The 17,300-nt window shown below is 39.8% G+C and overlaps 2 long non-coding RNA genes across 4 annotated transcripts in view; one reads left to right on the plus strand and one right to left on the minus strand.

Annotated features, from left to right (window-relative positions):
• Positions 1–17,300, plus strand: part of LOC140501956 (uncharacterized) — a 55,029-nt gene that overhangs the window by 14,019 nt on the left and 23,710 nt on the right. The gene's annotated exons all lie outside the window — the stretch shown is intronic.
• Positions 1–17,300, minus strand: part of LOC140501955 (uncharacterized) — a 79,771-nt gene that overhangs the window by 12,587 nt on the left and 49,884 nt on the right. The gene's annotated exons all lie outside the window — the stretch shown is intronic.

The following is a 17,300-nucleotide window of genomic DNA, read 5'->3' on the forward strand; positions in this document are numbered from 1 at the left end:
AAGGGACAAGGAGGTGTGGGGAACCAGAGAAGGGATGTGATTTGCTGGAGTCGGTCACTGTTACAGCTGCCTCACCCCAAGTCAGGGCTCTTTCTCCCCACAGCAATTTTTTTAAAGTACTTGAACCCTCAAAAAAATTTTAAGCTCTTGAAACCACGTACTATCTCAAACAATTGAAAAATGGCACCAATAACCAGTCATTCAAATGAGTGTTTTGTAAAAGTATACATGTATTAACAAGATGAAGAAGGCAGCAGATTTTTAGTTCAATAATTTCTAAATTATTGTCTGGAAAATTCTAATTGGATCATAGGATCATAGATTTAGAGCTGGAAGGGACCCTAGAGGTCATCCAGTCCAATTCCTCATTTGACAAATAAGAAAACTGAGTCTCAGTCAAGTGACTTGCCCAAGGTCATTTAAGTACTAAGTGACAAAACTAGGGTTCAAACCCAGGTTCTCTGATTCCATCTCTCTCTCTCTCTCTCTCTCTCTCTCTCTCTCTCTCTCTCTCTCTCTCTCTCTCTCTCTGAATATTTCAGGCTTAGGCTTTATTGTGACCATTCAGAGCAGTAGCCAAGACTATGAACTAAATGAACTTTGTCTCTGGAGATCCTCCATACTTTTCTTTAACAATTCTCAATTTCAGCAGCTCTCCCCCTCCCCAGACAGGTACCTGTCCTGTCTCATTCTTTCTTTGGTATGGTGAAAAGAGTATTGAATTTAGAATCAGAAGATATAGATTCTGATGCCATTTGGGATTCTATAAAACTAATGATGTTCTCCTGTACTATCCATTAAGACAGAAGTGGTGCTGCTGCCCATCAGAGTGAGTCCAGCAGAACAGAGGACAGATCCTGTCCTAGAGAGATGCCACATCTGGTAGCCAAGCAACCTCCCCAGCTCAGTCTCGTAGTCACTGCACAGCACCAGCATGAGCTGCTAGGCACTGTCTAGGCAGAGTGTCTGCTAGGCCCCATCATACAATCACTGCCCAGGGACTGCCTGGTCTAGTCCCAGAAGTAGCAGAATCTGGAAAGGAAGGAGCCAACCCTGCTCAACCTTTGCTGTTTGCTGTTGCTCAATCATTGTAGTCATGGCCAACTCTTTGCAACCCCATTTGGAGTTTTCTTGGCAAAGATACTGGAGTGGTTTACCATTTCCTTTTCCAGGTCATTTTACAGATGAGAAAACTGAAGGAAACAGGGTAAAATGACTATCCTAGGGTCACACAGCTAGCAAGTGTCTGTGGCGGTCTATTCACTGTGCCACCTAGTTCTACCTTGCCCAGCATCAAATAGATCCTTCCAGGGAAGACACCACCTTGGGAGGTGCAAGCCCATTTGAGCCACAAGTTGCTTAGACATATTATGCCTTGGGAAAAGTCAGTACAGATGAACCCCCAGAGTGAACTAGTCCGACACTGACATCATGCCCTTCTGGGAATTTTGTGAGGATCTTCTGGAGAGAGAAAGGACATAAGGTCCTGTATTTCCGGTGATGTGAGTTGCCTCACTACTTTGAATTCATTCCCACTGTTCCCTCTTCCTAGACTTTGGAAGAGTGCACCCCTGGTTTTGAGGGAAATACTTTGGAAATATTGAGCTTGCTGTAAATGTCTTTGCTAAAGAACTATCTGGAGGCTAACTGTTAAGGGGAAAGCCTATCAGTGGAGGTTGGTTATGCACTGCCATTTAGGAGGATAGCCACCCCTAGGGTGACCGCCTGAAAATAGAAGTAGCCGTGCTTCTACGCACCTAGTCTACCAATTAAAGTACAAGTTGGACCAACGAGTCCCAGTGCATCAAAAACAACACTGATAGGTTTTACAAGACCAAAAATATTAAAAACCCCAGATATAATACAATATATTTGCTGAGGTGTATTGAAAGTGTATTACTCAGCCAAATAGAAAAGAAGAATGTCTATTGATATTCCAAGTAATCAAAGACTTTTACTTCTCTACTGTCATGTACTAATGAATCTCAAATATCATCTTCCTAAGTTAAATACATTCCCCAAAACAGGAAACTGAATGTTAGAATATTGCCCCATTTTGCAAATCAATTAACCGATAAACATTACCTACTATGTGCCACACATGGTGCTAAGCACTCAGGATACAAAAGGGGCAAAAGATAGTCCTACCCTCATGGAGCTCACAATCCAATGGAAATACTCTACTCTGGAACTCATTCACTAAAGCTGCTGTGGGAGGCCAAGAAAGAAACTGAAAAGGAATCTAGACAAAACCAAAATGAAAGAAATATATTTAGTCTCTAGAAGCTGTTTGAAAACATATGAAATAGATATGAGAGAATAGAAATTGGCTCATAAGTACAAAAAGTTTTCCCAACAGAAGACTGAACAACTATCTTGTTCTATATTCTGAACTGCCAGCTAATTATTACATGGGAAAGTTCCCTTTGGGTCACTTCTCATATACTAAACAGATGTGACCAGGGCACTGTTTTTCACAAAATAAGATTTCAACAGAGGCATCCTGGAGGAGCTCCAGAAAACAGTAGATAAACTTAAGGAAAATGCAAACAAAACAAAAGATAAAAAGGAAACTTTGCAGCATGAAAAGTTAATTTAACACTTGAAGAACGGCCCTCTTAAAATAAACATTGATGACTTTAAAATTAGAAAACTATCACCTTGAATCTTTCTGAATAATATTGGTTAATGTTTATACTGTGGAATATCTCCAGTCCATAAATGTCAGCTGAAATAAAACAGTCAATTAAAGAAAATTCTCCCTTCCTCCAGTAGCAAGAAAAAAGAGCCCAAATGTCTGTGTAATACATTTTTCATCACAGCTTGATAGCTTATATTCAAAATGACACATTAAACAAACACAGAAAAAGAATAATATATGGCCTACTTTTAATTCCTCAAAATAATACTGCATATTTTAGGTACAAAAGAAGCTAGTCATAAATATTTATAGGATACATGGAAAGTAATATTCAATAGACTAGATTATTACAACATAACTAGCATATTTAATAACTTAAGAAAATAAGCATATTGTTTTACAGCACAAATCACTTCTATTCGGCTAACATGGAGTTCTGAAGTGAAGGAGAAAGAGTAATGAGACGATATAGGACCCCTCTCTTTCTGGTTCCTCTCCCCAAGTGTGGAATATTTTGCAAGCCTTAAATAACCACTTCTATAACTACTCAGAGCCCAATTTAAAGAGACCCAGAGGGAAAGGATATACTCTTTGGGCAAAAGAGAGAGGAAAGTTGAAGGACGCAGAGAGGCACACAAGACAAGATGATATTTTAGGAGTCTACTAGCAGCCATGTTAACCTCGGGTACTGAAGGGATAGAAATGACTGGTGACCCACCATAAACAAAGAGTTATAAAAGAATCTTTACTTAGCTTTTAAGGGTATCATTGTCAAACCCAAAGCAAGGATACAGGTTGACAGCTCTGGCTAAGCATCTGACCTCCCCTACACGGTCCCTACCTTAATCTTTCACTGGGGCAAATACATGAACAAGAGCAGGGAGCCCCCAGATTGCCAACTGGACTCCTCCCTATTTGGTGCTTTTTATATTCTAATCGAGATGCCAGAGATCATGTCACCAATTCTAAGCTTTCAGTTACACATGAAACAAAGGAACTTTTATGCTCTAGCTGCCTATGTGGCACAGGCTACTAGTCAACAGCATATCTTAATTCCAATGTGCCTTGAAATCCCAGCTGTATCACAAGGCCTGTTCAAACAAAATGTGCATAGCACCAGCTATGGCCTAACACAGAGGGCAAACAGAGCAGCTGAGTTCTGTTCTGTGTCTGGCCTGCCTTTGTCCACATCCCTCTGCTCCACTAACAATGAATGACCTGGGAGGAAGAGTTGGAATCAGGCTGGGTAATAAACAGAAAAACAGGATTCTGCCTGTGACAGAATTGGGAGAAGAAAAGCGGCCTGCCTCATGAGAACCAACCCCAAATGTTAATCTTTTTTAATTTTTTTTTTATCTTTTTTCCACCCCAATTAGAACATTGATCCCTCCCTTACATGAGGCTCTAAATTGAAAAATTGCGTATTGTGTTGTATTTTTTACACTCCTTTGTCTCTTCATAAATCGGGCTAAAATAATTTAATTGTGCTTTTCCTGGATAAAATTCCTCGATTTAAAATGTGCCTTTCTAGGACTGGGACCAGTTGGATCTAAAAGAAGTTTTAAATATGCAGTCACTTAGTAGATGGTCAATTACAGGGGTGGGGAACCTGTAGCCATTCCTTTTATGGGTTCTGCAGAAAGAATAAAAAACATCGTATACAGTTACATACGTCTGTTCATATGTGGAGTTCACAGCATTATAACGTGACTAGGATTTAGTGAAAGATGGAGGATGGAAGTGGAGCTCCATCTAGTTGGATAAATCCACATGAACTATAACCCTTAGAATAAAAAAGATAGCACTTCCACTCAGAAAGAGGCAGAGCTGGGGGATAAAAGGATACCAACCCTGTGTGGAAGACCATAAAGAGCTTGGTACTTCCCCACCAGTGGGCAGAACACGTGTAGGACTTTCCAGTGATTGGTCCTTTTTGTCAAGTGGGATCAGGATAGAGGCTAACAATACCACCTGGTTATAACTGGTGATGATAGATAAAGTTTTTGTTTAGTCATTCTTTGTGACCCCATTTGGGGTTTTCTTGGCAAAGATACTAGAGTAATTTGCCTTTTCCTTCTCCAGCTCATTTTACAGTGGAGGAAACTGAAGCAAACAGGGATAAATGACTTGCCCAGGGTCACACAGCTAATAAGTTTCTAAGGTCACATTTGAACTCAGGTCTACCTTACTCCAGGTCCAGCACTCTATGCACTGTGCTACCTAGTATACCTATATACATATACTTATATCTATATATCAACATATATACATGTATACATATACATGCATTCATATATGTACATAAATACATATATACACATACATAGTTATAATTATATAGATATATAATATTTATATATGGTTTTTATATGGTGTTAGTTTTATATTTATGTGGATATATACATATTACATATGTGTAATATACATATGTATGTATACATATATACATGTGTGTATGTATACATATATACATAGTGTATATAAAGACCTACGCACTTTAATCAAGAAAACTCATTTATTTTAGTCTCCTATAAGGGTCAGAAAGGCAGGCAGCACAGCATAGAGTGCTGGGCATGAAATCAGAAAGACCTGAGTTTAAACATTAGCTGTGTGATAGCTGGCCGCAGTAATGGTAATTCAAATGGGAAGATCTTTCTCATTCACCTGCCTGGGTCACATGGAAGTCTGAGTCACATGAGTCTGTGGAGGGAGGAATTTCCTGAAGGGGTGGAGCAGGAAAAGGCAGAGCTGGAGCAGAACTGAAAGAAAATTGATCAGAGCAGTCAGAACTGAGGGAGAGAGAGGAGGCAGACAGCTAGGCTTGAGAGTGTTTGCTTGTTTGTGGGAAGCCCCTAGCAGAGGGAAGGCTTAGGGATGGTGTTGTCCTCCACATTGTTACTGTGTATAGATTTTTGTTACTATGAGGGATTTGGCTTTCTGGGGTCTGAAGAGATGTTTTGTTTCTGTCTTCCATGTGGAAAGTCTGTGATATTTTGCGATTCAGAATCTCCCTGGGATATTCATGGCTGTAAATACCATTGGTGCTACAGCCACTTAAGCCAAAGTTTCTACTTTCTCATCTACAAAACAGGGAAAATACTACCTACCTCATAGTTTTATGAGAACAGTGTTTTGTAAACCTTAAAAAGCACTATATGAATATTATTTTAAGCATAAATTTATACAAAATATGTGAAAGGCAATCTGATATGATGGTTAGAGAGCTGCCCTTAGGGTCAAGACAACCTGGGTACAAGGTACAAGTTTCTTACATATACTAGCTGAGGGAGTCTGGATTTAATTTATCAGTTCCCAAGGCAACTCTAAATATAAGTTGCAGAATAGTTGCTGATCTACATTGGTAGAGGGAGTTTCTTCACTAAGAGCACCCCACACCAAGGAAATTACATCTGTCTCCCCCAAAATGTCAACTATGTTATATTAAATAGAAGTATATAGGGTTAAACTCATTGAATATGCTCTTTCAGAGGGTTGGGTTGGGGTTTTCCCCCGGAATTCCATTAAATTGTACTGTCTTTTCATTTGGGAATACAGAGATGAATAAAAGTCCCTCCAAGCCCATGATGAGTTTGCAGTCAACTACAACTCTCCCACTCTTTCTCAAACGAGCTATTAACAGATGTCTGCTACCCTCTCCCATCACACTTGTGTACTTGATTTGTTAAATCTAAGTAAAGAATTTCTCATGAATTCTTATTAGGTTGGATCCTTTTAGTCCCCCACCCCTACCCCCCAGGTTGGGGAACTTGTGGCCTCAAGGCCACATATGGCCCTCTAGGTCCTCAAGTGTGGCCCTTTAACTGAATTCAAACTTCACAGAATAAATATTTCCCACCCCTGAAATCCTTCCAGCTCTAGGCCTTTTCATTGGTTGTATCCCCTGCGCCTGAAAGCTTCCTTAGCTCTGCCTCTTAGAATCCTTGGCTTCCCTTAAGCTACAGTTCAAATTCTACCTCCTACCAGAGGTCTTTCCCAATCCCCCCAGCTGGCAGCTCCTTTCCCTCTAAAATTATCTTGTATTTACCACATAGTTCTCTTCCATAACTATCCAAACACATATACACATGCACCCCTACTAATGAATCTCCCTCAATAGAATGTAAACTTCCTGAGGGCAAGAACTGTTTTTTGATTTTTCCTTTGTACTTCCTCAGGGCTTAGCATAGTAGCCCAGGATGTTGATATTTAGTCATATCAGACTCTTCATGATTCCATGGACCACAGTACACCAATGCTGCCCTTGGGGTTTTCTTGGCAAAGATATTGGAGTGGTTTGCCATTTCCTTCAGTGGATTAAGGCAAAAAAATGTTAAGTGACTTGTCCAGGGTCACACAGCTGGTAAGTGTCTGAAGATGGATTTGAACTCAGGTCTTCCTGACTCCAGGATCAGGGCTCTATCCACTGAGTCATCTAGTTGCCTCTAGTAAGTATAATATATACTTATATCTATTATAATATGATATGATATAATATGGTAATATAATATATAACATATACTTATATATTATAACATGTTATATATAATAAATGATTGTAGATTGACATTTCTGAAAGTTATCTTCTCCTTAATGGTGATAAAAACTGAATCCTATAGGAATTGATATACTCATGACAGGCTGTATAGTAGAGGAGATCTAGGACAGAGCCTTGTGGCACAAGTTTAGAGGATTAGACATTGATAACCCTGCAGCAATGGAGAATGAGAAGAGAAAGAAGAATGTCAAAAAAATCCAAGGTGAATCAAGTATCCATGAAAGGGCTGTCATCATAGGATCATAGATTTAGAACTGAAAGGGACATTAGACAATACTGAGTCCAACCCTTCAAAGAACCAAGGCACGGAGTGGTTAACTTAATTGCCCAGAGTCACACAGCTAATGTATCCTTGGGGCAGGATACCCCAGTTCATCCCGGTTCCAGATTCAGCCCATATGTCAATGCTGCCTCTACCAAAGTCAACAATATCAAAAGATGGAGAGAGGTTTAAAAGGTTGAAGACTGAGAAAAGAACATGAGATTTAACAATAAAGATATAACTGGAAATCTTAAAAATAGCAGCTTTGTTTGAGTGGTGAGACTGGTTTTATTTACAAAGTTCTTTAAAGTTCTGAGAATCGTTATCCCAGCTCCCACCTTCACAGGTGAGCCAGGTACTCAAGCCAAGTCTATTTCTAATCTTTAGGGTTCTAGGGGCCCCTCTGAAGGGGTGGAGTGATTCTGTTCTCCCCAATGTTAATCATTAATGATTAATGCTCCAATCTAATTTGATTCATTTATCATCAATTAGCTTTTACAAAGAGGTGTTTATTGAGAAGAAATAACAAGAACAAAAATTAATTACAAAAGATTTCAAAACACACTTTCACCTTTACCACTTTAATCTCTAGGGAGAGTGGGCTCAAACTGAAAGTATTTTCCCCATGAAATTCACTTCACAATTCATCGTGGATATTGGCCGAATCACTGTAAGTCTGTGTTGGCTGCCTATTATCTAAACTAGGTAAAACAGGTTTCTCAGGACAAGGTTGAAATGTGCTGTCTAAGCTTCCAGAAAATCTCACAAAGTCATACACACCTCCAATGTAGTTGTGGTAATTGTGGTGGTTCATCTTTCAATCTCAAAGAGGACCATGACCTCAGGAAGACGATGCCATGACTTTCAAGTGAATTGGATTTCAGTGAGGGAGGGCTGTACAAAGTCATCAGCCTCACTTTCTTCTTTGGGTCCAGTGGTCAGATATAGATCAGGATGACTAGAGATGGCCCCAGACACCTCCCATACTCCTTCACTTACAGGAAGAAAGGACAAACACAAATAACGGAGGTCCATATTTATGGACACTATGTCGACCACGGAGGGGTGGATATAGGGCCCCTCCATGAAGAGGCTTAAGACATACTTCTCTCACCTAAATAAAAGCCAACCAGGAACAGGGACATGAAAGAAAACTTGCCAATTAGTGCCTTTTGAATGCATCTCAAGCTCTAGTTAAGCAGCCAATCAATACTATTTCTAGAAAAACAGAACCAGCAACAGAATGTGCATATTCCAAATGTCTTTCCCTAAGTAGATTCCCCACTCAGCCTCTCCCAAGAGGACCAGCAGCAGGTAGAGTACTCTGAACTTGCTGTGGGAATGGAGTTCCCATTGGCCAGACCTTTATTATACTTCAATGCTTATTTTTGTTACAAGGGGGAATTCATAGGGAGAAGGAGTGCGTGGGGGAAATGACTGGCATAAAAACAAAATGCAAAAATAAAACTTTTTAATTTTTTTTCACTTCTACTATCACAGAGCCCACCAATAGTATATCATGAAAGATTTAATGAAAGCCTTCCTTGATGACAAAACAAACAAACAAAACTTGTAATTTCTCTGTTCAACATCTGCTGGTCTAATACAAACTAACCAAAAAGTAAAATCAGTTTCATTTGGAATTGCTTATTTTTAGTAAATCAGTGGTACCTTCTACTGAACATGGCTTTTCTTTTTTTTTTCTAAGTGGTCACAAACCATCTTTTTAATAATAAGTTCTAAAATATTTTAGGTATCAATTTCAACCTCACCAGAATATGGTTTCTAGGGGGGGTGGAGCCAAGATGACGGAGTAGAAAGATGCAGGTACATTAGCTCTGAACCCACAGCCCATAGAATATCTGTAAAAAAGAACTCCCGGTGAATTCTGGAGCAGCAGAGGCCACAGAACAGTGGAGCAAAGGAGATTTCTGTTCCAGAGAGCCCTGCAAACCTCTCGCAAAAGGTCTGTCACGCTGTGGACCTGGAGCCCAGCCCAGCCCTGCGCTGGCTGCGCAGCGCCGAAAGGAACGGATCCGAGCAGGCTTCAGGGACAGAATCTCCAGCGGCTGCACGGGTCCCTCCACCCACAGGTGACTGGGGTCGGTGAGAGTGTCTCTTTGGAGGGTCGAGAGGGGAGTGGGGTGCGCCCATAACTCAGGCCCCCTCAGGAGGCAGCAGTGGAGGCGGGAGCAGACAGGGGCTCCCCAAGCAGGCAGGAGCCCTGATTCATTGCTGAAGGTTTCCACATAAACCCCCTGAGGGAACTGAGTCCCATGAGGCGGCCCTGCCCCCACCTGAGCACTTGAACTTGATCTCACACTGAATAGCAGCCCTGCCCCCGCCCAAAGCCCTGAGACTGGGAAGCAGCATTTGAATCTCAGACCCCAAGCTCTGGCTGGGAGGATCCGGAGGCAAAGTGGGTGTGAAGAGAATATTCAGAAGTCAAGTCACTGGCTGGGAAAATGCCCAGAAAAGGGAAAAAAAATAAGACTATAGAAGGTTACTTTCTTGGTGAACACGTATTTCCTCCCTTCCTTTCTGATGAGGAAGAACAATGCTTACCATCAGGGAAAGACACAGAAGTCAAGGCTTCTGTATCCCACACATCCAAAATAAATATACCATGGGCTCAGGCCATGGAAGAGCTCAAAAAGGATTTTGAAAATCAAGTTAGAGAGGTGGAGGAAAAGCTGGGAAGAGAAATAAGAGACATGCAGGTAAAGCATGAGCAGTAGGTCAGCACCCTGTTAAAGGAGACCCAAACAAATGCTGAAGAAAATAACACCTTGAAAAATAGGCTAACTCAATTGGCAAAAGAGGTTCAAAAAGCCAATGAGGAGAAGAATGCTTTCAAAAGCAGAATTAGCCAAATGGAAAAGAAGGTTCAAAAGCTCACTGAAGAAAATAGTTCTTTCAAAATTAGAATGAAACAGATGGAGGCTAATGACTTTATGAGAAACCAAGAAATCACAAAACAAAACCAAAAGAATGAAAAAATGGAAGATAATGTGAAATATCTCATTGGAAAAACAACTGACCTGGAGAATAGATCCAGGAGAGACAATTTAAAAATTATGGGACTACCTGAAAGCCATGATCAAAAAAAGAGCCTAGACATCATCTTTCATGAAATTATCAAGGAAAACTGCCCTAATATTCTAGAACCAGAGGGCAAAATAAATATTCAAGGAATCCACAGAACACCGCCTGAAAGAGATCCAAAAAGAGAAACTCCTAGGAACATTGTGGCCAAATTCCAGAGTTCCCAGGTCAAGGAGAAAATATTGCAAGCAGCTAGAAAGAAACAATTCAAATATTGTGGAAATACAATCAGGATAACACAAGATCTAGCAGCTTCTACATTAAGGGATCGAAGGGCATGGAATAGGATATTCCAGAAGTCAAAAGAACTAGGACTAAAACCAAGAATCACCTACCCAGCAAAATTGAGTATAATACTTCAGGGGAAAAATTGGTCTTTCAATGAAATAGAGGACTTTCAAGCATTCTTGATGAAAAGACCAGAGCTGAAAAGAAAATTTGACTTTCAAACACAAGAATGAAGAGAAGCATGAAAAGGTGAACAGCAAGGAGAAGTCATAAGAGACTTACTAAAGTTGAACTGTTTACATTCCTACATGGAAAGACAATATTTGCAACTCTTGAAACTTTTCAGTATCTGGGTACTGGGTGGGATTACACACACACACATGCACAAACACACACACACACACACACAGAGACAGAATGCACAGAGTGAATTGAAGAGGATGGGATCATATCTTAAAAAAGTGAAATCAAGCAGTGAGAGAGAAATATATTGGGAGGAGAAAGGGAGTAATGGAATGGGGCAAATTATCTCTCATAAAAGAGGCAAGCAAAAGATTTATTAGTGGAGGGATAAAGAGGGGAGGTGAGAGAAAAACATGAAGTTTACTCTCATCACATTCCACTAAAGGAAGGAATAAAATGCACACTCATTTTGGTATGAAAACTTATCTTACAATACAGGAAAGTGGGGGATAAGCAGGGTGGGGGGGGATGATGGAAGGGAGGGCATGGGGAGGACAGAGCAATTTGAGGTTTGACACTCATGGGTAGGGACAGGATCAAAAGAGAGAATAGAAGTAATGGGGGACAGGATAGGATGGAGGGAAATATAGTTAGTCTTATACAACACGACTATTATGGAAGTCATTTGCAAAACTACACAGATTTGGCCTATATTGAATTGCTTGCCTTCCAAAGGGAAGGGTTGGGGAGGGAGAGAGGTAAAGAAGTTGGAACTCAAAGTTTTAGGAACAACTGTCGAGTACTGTTCTTGCAACTAGGAAATAAGAAATACAGGTAAAGGGGTATAGAAAGTTATCTTGCCCTACAGGACAAAAGAGAAGATGGAGACAAGGGCAGAGAGGGGTGATAGAAGAGAGAGCAGATTGGTGATAGGGGCAATTAGAATGCTCAGTGTTTTGGGGTGGGGGGAGGGGACAAAAGGGGAGAAAATTTGGAACCCAAAATTTTGTTAAAATGAATGTTAAAAGTTAAATAAATAAAAAAAAATAAAAACCAAAAAAAAAAAAACCAACAACAGAATATGGTTTCTAGTCTTCACCATTTTCCTCTGTTTTTTCATTAATATTATGTTGTATTTTCACTTTAACATCAGAACCAGAATTTAAGACTACTTCAAAGGGCCACTCTGTATCAGTTGGCACGATGTATTTTTTTCACCCATAAGGCAAAGAAAATAGAGATAATATGAAAAATGTTATTTCAAAGTAAAATTAAAATAAAAATTTTTTGAATCTAAGTAAGCCCTCTAGCTAGACAGCTTCTTCATATAAACAAGAAATCACAAAAAGAGGATTATATACGGTCTCTCCATTTTACATACCACTTGATTTTTTAAAAGTATATAATAAATTCCATGTGCTACTTTCAAAATTGTCCTGCTTGTCTGTGCTCCCTTCTTAACTTCCTTGTGTGTTCTGTGGTTATTGTCTAAGAGAAAAATTTTAGAATTCTTCATCCTAAAAACTGAATTACTGTGGGTGATGGGGAGCTCAAAAATATTATCTTCTGAGTAACTGAGAGAAGCAGTGAAGGTACAAAGCATGAGAGCTGAGAAGGTTTATGTATTGAGAGGACCGGGTTCAAGCATGGGGGCAAGGTTTGGAGCAGAACACAAAACTGTGAATCAGCTGATGAATATCTTGAAAAAAGTAAGAATGTTTGAGGGACTGGTAGGATAACTGCCACCAGGGTCTAAATAAAGTGACATACAAGCTCAAAGGAGGAAAGTTTGCTGAGTGATGATGGCAGGGTGAGGGTGGCAAGTCATAGGAGAGAGCAGGAAATATGCCTTACTCTTCCTTTGGACCAAGTATGATGTGAGGAGTGGAGAGAGAGAAGGAAAAAAATGCTTCCAGAACTTTGAAGGGCGACCTGGGATACAGTAAGGATAGCTAGGTGGTGCAGCAGATAAAGCACTGGGCCTGGATTCAGGAAGATCTGAGTTCAAATGTGGCCTCAGACACTTGCTGACTGTGCAACCTTGGACAAGTCACTTAACCCTGTTTGCTTCAATTTCCTCATCTGTAAAGTGAACCAGAGAAGGAAATAGCAGAACATTCCAGTATCTTTGTCAAGAAAACCCCAAATAGGGTCATGAAGAGTCAGACATAACTTCAACAACAACAATCATATGGGATATAGTCCCTCTTGAAGGGACCCATTTTCTCTGCATTCAAGAAAATAGAACAAATGTGAGAGGAGCAGGTCTAATTTTTTTTAATTGGTGGTTTCAGAAGGCAGAAAAGAATGGAAGATAGAAGTGCAAGAGTGTGCTAGAGCCAAGAGATGATTGTTAAATTTTCAGTGTGAGTATTTACCCTCAAAATGGGCAAACTCTGCAAATCAGGATTTGATTTACTGTCTATTGATTGTCTAGACTTAAGAAAGTGTTGGAGATAATGTTAGTAATGCAGATTAATTTAAAATTATGTCATGTACACACAGACCCCAAAACTGATTGTCAAATGCTTACTAGCACACCCCTGAAAAGAGGGTAGGACTTGAGAAGGGCTGTGTGTCCTTTGTTCTCAAAGAGGACCAATGACATCACAGGTGATGTCTTGACTTGCAAGTGAATTGGATTTAAGTGAGGGGGAACTGTGTAAAGTCATCAGCCTCCCCCTTCTCCTTAGTCTTTGGAGTCCAATGACAAGACATAGGTCAAGATGACTGGCGATGACCCAGAATGCAATGGAAATTCTTACGCTAAGGTCTTTCCCAGGTCTCAGTTTGTTTGAGACAACACCCATTCAATAGTTCAAGGCCAGGTAAGAATTAAGGTAAAAGATAATCTACTTTGCCTTCACAAAAGAATCAATTGGGGAGGGAAAGACCCTCAGAGTCTCTGGGAAAGCAGAAATAATTGCTATTCACACTTACTCTGAGACATCAAAACCCAAACAATGAGCTGGAGCCTATTATTGGCCAGTCAATGAGGGCCAGCGTCACTTAGGTTTAAAGGCATAGTCAAGTCCATTTGAGTCCCAATGGGCGTCATCAAAGCCTAGTTTTTCAGAGCTATATTCCAAGAAATCACAAGTAAAAACTACATGAGACAAAAGAGTTAATTGTCCCAATTTTTTTTAAATGATACCATAAATAAGTAGAGAAGGAAAAAATCTAGCCCCCAAATCCCAAGATACCTTGTGAAGTATAAGTGATCAAAATTTATATTCCTTGGACAGAAGGCCCCACATGTAAGGATATGACTCCCCTTGTGGACAGATGAAAGAGAAAGTGAAGGAAAAGGAAGAGGAGGAGAAGGAAAAAGAATAGCTGCGTTATCCAACTGGCACTGGCCTGTGGGATCCCTCAGGGGGCAACTACTACTACTCACAGATTATTATTCACCCTTCATTCTCAAAGTCCACTGACATCAGGAGGAGGATGTCTTGACTGGATTTAAGTGAGGCAGAGCCATGCAAAATCATCAGCCTTACTCTCTCCTCCAGAATCATCAGAGTTCCGTGGTAAGACATAAATCAGGATGACTGCAGTGGGTAGAGCTGAAATGGATGGACAAGAAGGAGCAAGGAGTGGTAGCTAGGGAAGGGAGTATTCACCCCAGGAATTTGTGAGTAAATCCGCTCACAAGGATCCTAAAGGAAGGAAGGAGTTTGCTAGCCATGGGACATTAAGGTTTTGACACCCTTCCTAGTAACCAAAAGAAGCTCTAACTCAGGTCCTAGCCTATGGGAGGGTTGATTTATTTGCTACCCTATGTCGTCTCTTCCAGCTCCAACTCCATCTGGATTTGATTGGGAGGAAGGCTCATATACTGACCTGATCCAGGTGGTCAGGTACTGGTCTATGTAGGAAATGATGTCAGCTTATTGTCATTAACTGTGCTTTTTATCATATCAAACATATCAAAACCAATTTTAAAAGTTTCTGCTTCTGCTTGGTTACTCTTAATATGAGTGATAATATTTTGTTACCTTCACTTACAGGAGCTAACATGGCAATATTGTTAGGCAATTTACTTGGGAAATATGGGCTACACATACTAAATTGTGTCATAGTGTCGAATTCATGGCACAATATGCTGCTACCCAGTAGGGTCCAGTGGAATAGCCTGGCAAATATTCAAGTGCTTGCTTGAATGAAAATAACCAGGCCATGGGATTAGGTAATAGCCTAGCATGCATCTACCATGTACACTTGGGGCTGAAGGTCATATCCTTTCTAGGGCAATCCTTCATCAAAAATAAAGCAGTTATATGTGCCCTTAGTTTCTGTGGAGATGGGAATGGAAGGTCCTACTCTTGATTAGTTCTCTCTTAATGTGCCCTGATGTTTGACTCTATTTACAGAACAGTCATAATAGGATCCGGTTTGGTCTAGGATCCCCAACACTGTTCTAGATGAAATTTAAACCTCTGAAGCAGTATGTCCCTCATGCCTGAATTTTTAGTTCGCTTTAAGGTTCAACTCAATGCCACGTTCTACATGAGATCTTTCTCGAATCACCCTAATTAGTAGCACTCCCCACTCCACCAAAATTGACTTTCTGTAGATGCTGCATCTATTTAACTGTATGAATCTTATTTTGTAAGCTCCCTAAGGCAGACATTTTCACTTTTATCTCGGCTTCCCCAACTGGCCCAAAGCTGATGGAATGGAATGTAAATTCATCTGGCTTCCTGGTAGCAATCTCTGGATCAGACCTCTGGAGGTTTCTGTGCATCCCTTGGGATTCCCTCTGAATTGTTCCTTCCACTTCCTTTAACTTCTTTTCTGTCGTTCAGTTGTTTCCCCAACCTCACAGGGTCCATGGGGTTTTTTTGGTAAAGATACTAGAATGGTTTGCCATTTGCTTCTCCAGTGTATCTCCATTTTACAGATGAGGAACTGTGGCAAATAAATATTAAGTAACTTACACAGAGTTACACAGCTGGTTTTGAGCTCAGGTCTTCTTGATTCCAAGACAGTGCTCTCTATCCACTGTACCACCTAACTGTCCTTTCTATAATATTCTAAAGATGTTTCTTTTATTTGTTCCTTTGGATGATAAGCAAATAATCTAAACTACTCTATCTCCAAAAATCAGCTTCCACAAAACATGTTCATGTATTTTATCCTTTAGGTCTTTTTCATAAAAATCCAGCCTCTTGCCTTAGAATCACCTTTACTGCTATATGGGGCATCTTTGACAGAACAGATCTCTTATTTCAACTCCATAGGTTATTTACTTTGCTTCCATTATGATGCCCAGCAATACTAAATAGTTAATGTTCTTGATTTTTTTTTTTGTAAATCGTAGGTATCTCAAGAGAACCAGGCAAATTTGCTACTTACAAACTCTGTTAGCAGACTGAATAATTACTCCCTAAGATATATTTTGTAAATGTAGATTTTTTCCTTATTAGATTTTTCTGAAAATGCACAACGAGTAGTTTTCTGCTCCACACCACCCACGATGTCATCTGACATTGTTCACAAAAGGACCATGACCATGGTTACATCTGTGTGTCAAAAAATGCAAGTTTGTAAGACAGTTAATACATTGTAACAATACTTTTCTAGTGATCAAAATGAATCAACCCCATGCATTAATACAACCAGCTGTGCAAAAAAAAAAAAATGGTTCATTTAGCAAGGAAAGAAACCTGAAAAATGGTTGATTCATAGGTCACATAAAGACATTGCTTAATAAACAATGGTTAGCACTGATTCTACAATGATAACCTTGATTTTGACAAAAAAAACTTTATTATTTATATCCCCCTAAAAACAGGTCAGGTTTTCCTCTTGGAAGAGCCATTTTCTTAGTTTCTTACATGGCGTGGGGAGTGTACAAAGGAAGGGAGGAAGGAGGGGGAAATGTTCTATTTTTTTCAGAGGCATTGAAAAAATTTTCAAAAACATTTAGAACATAAATTTTCAAATATAACTTTCTTTCAGAAAAAATTCTGTCACTACAGAAGTACCTTAAAATAAAATGAATACAAATAAAAATTCTCTTTAAATACAGCAAAACAAATATTAATACCTAGAATATATTGCTTAGATGGCCTCTGCTTCTTAAATAAACCATTAAAAATTCTTTTTTTTTAAATTGAGCACTTTTATTGTTTTATTAGAAATTTATTCCCAGTACTTGAAAAATTCCTATCTAAAAGTGGTTTATACTTTCAGATGAAATGCTAGCACTTGGCCACCAGATGGCACCAACTCCCACTAAAAATCGTCTTGCTCCAAGCTGACTCAGTGAAAGGCTAATGCTAAAGAAATTATTCAGCCCCACAAAAATGTGCTGTTATTCA

This window comes from Notamacropus eugenii, chromosome 4, assembly GCF_028372415.1.
Source record: "Notamacropus eugenii isolate mMacEug1 chromosome 4, mMacEug1.pri_v2, whole genome shotgun sequence".
NCBI classification, from domain to species: Eukaryota; Metazoa; Chordata; class Mammalia; order Diprotodontia; family Macropodidae; genus Notamacropus; species Notamacropus eugenii.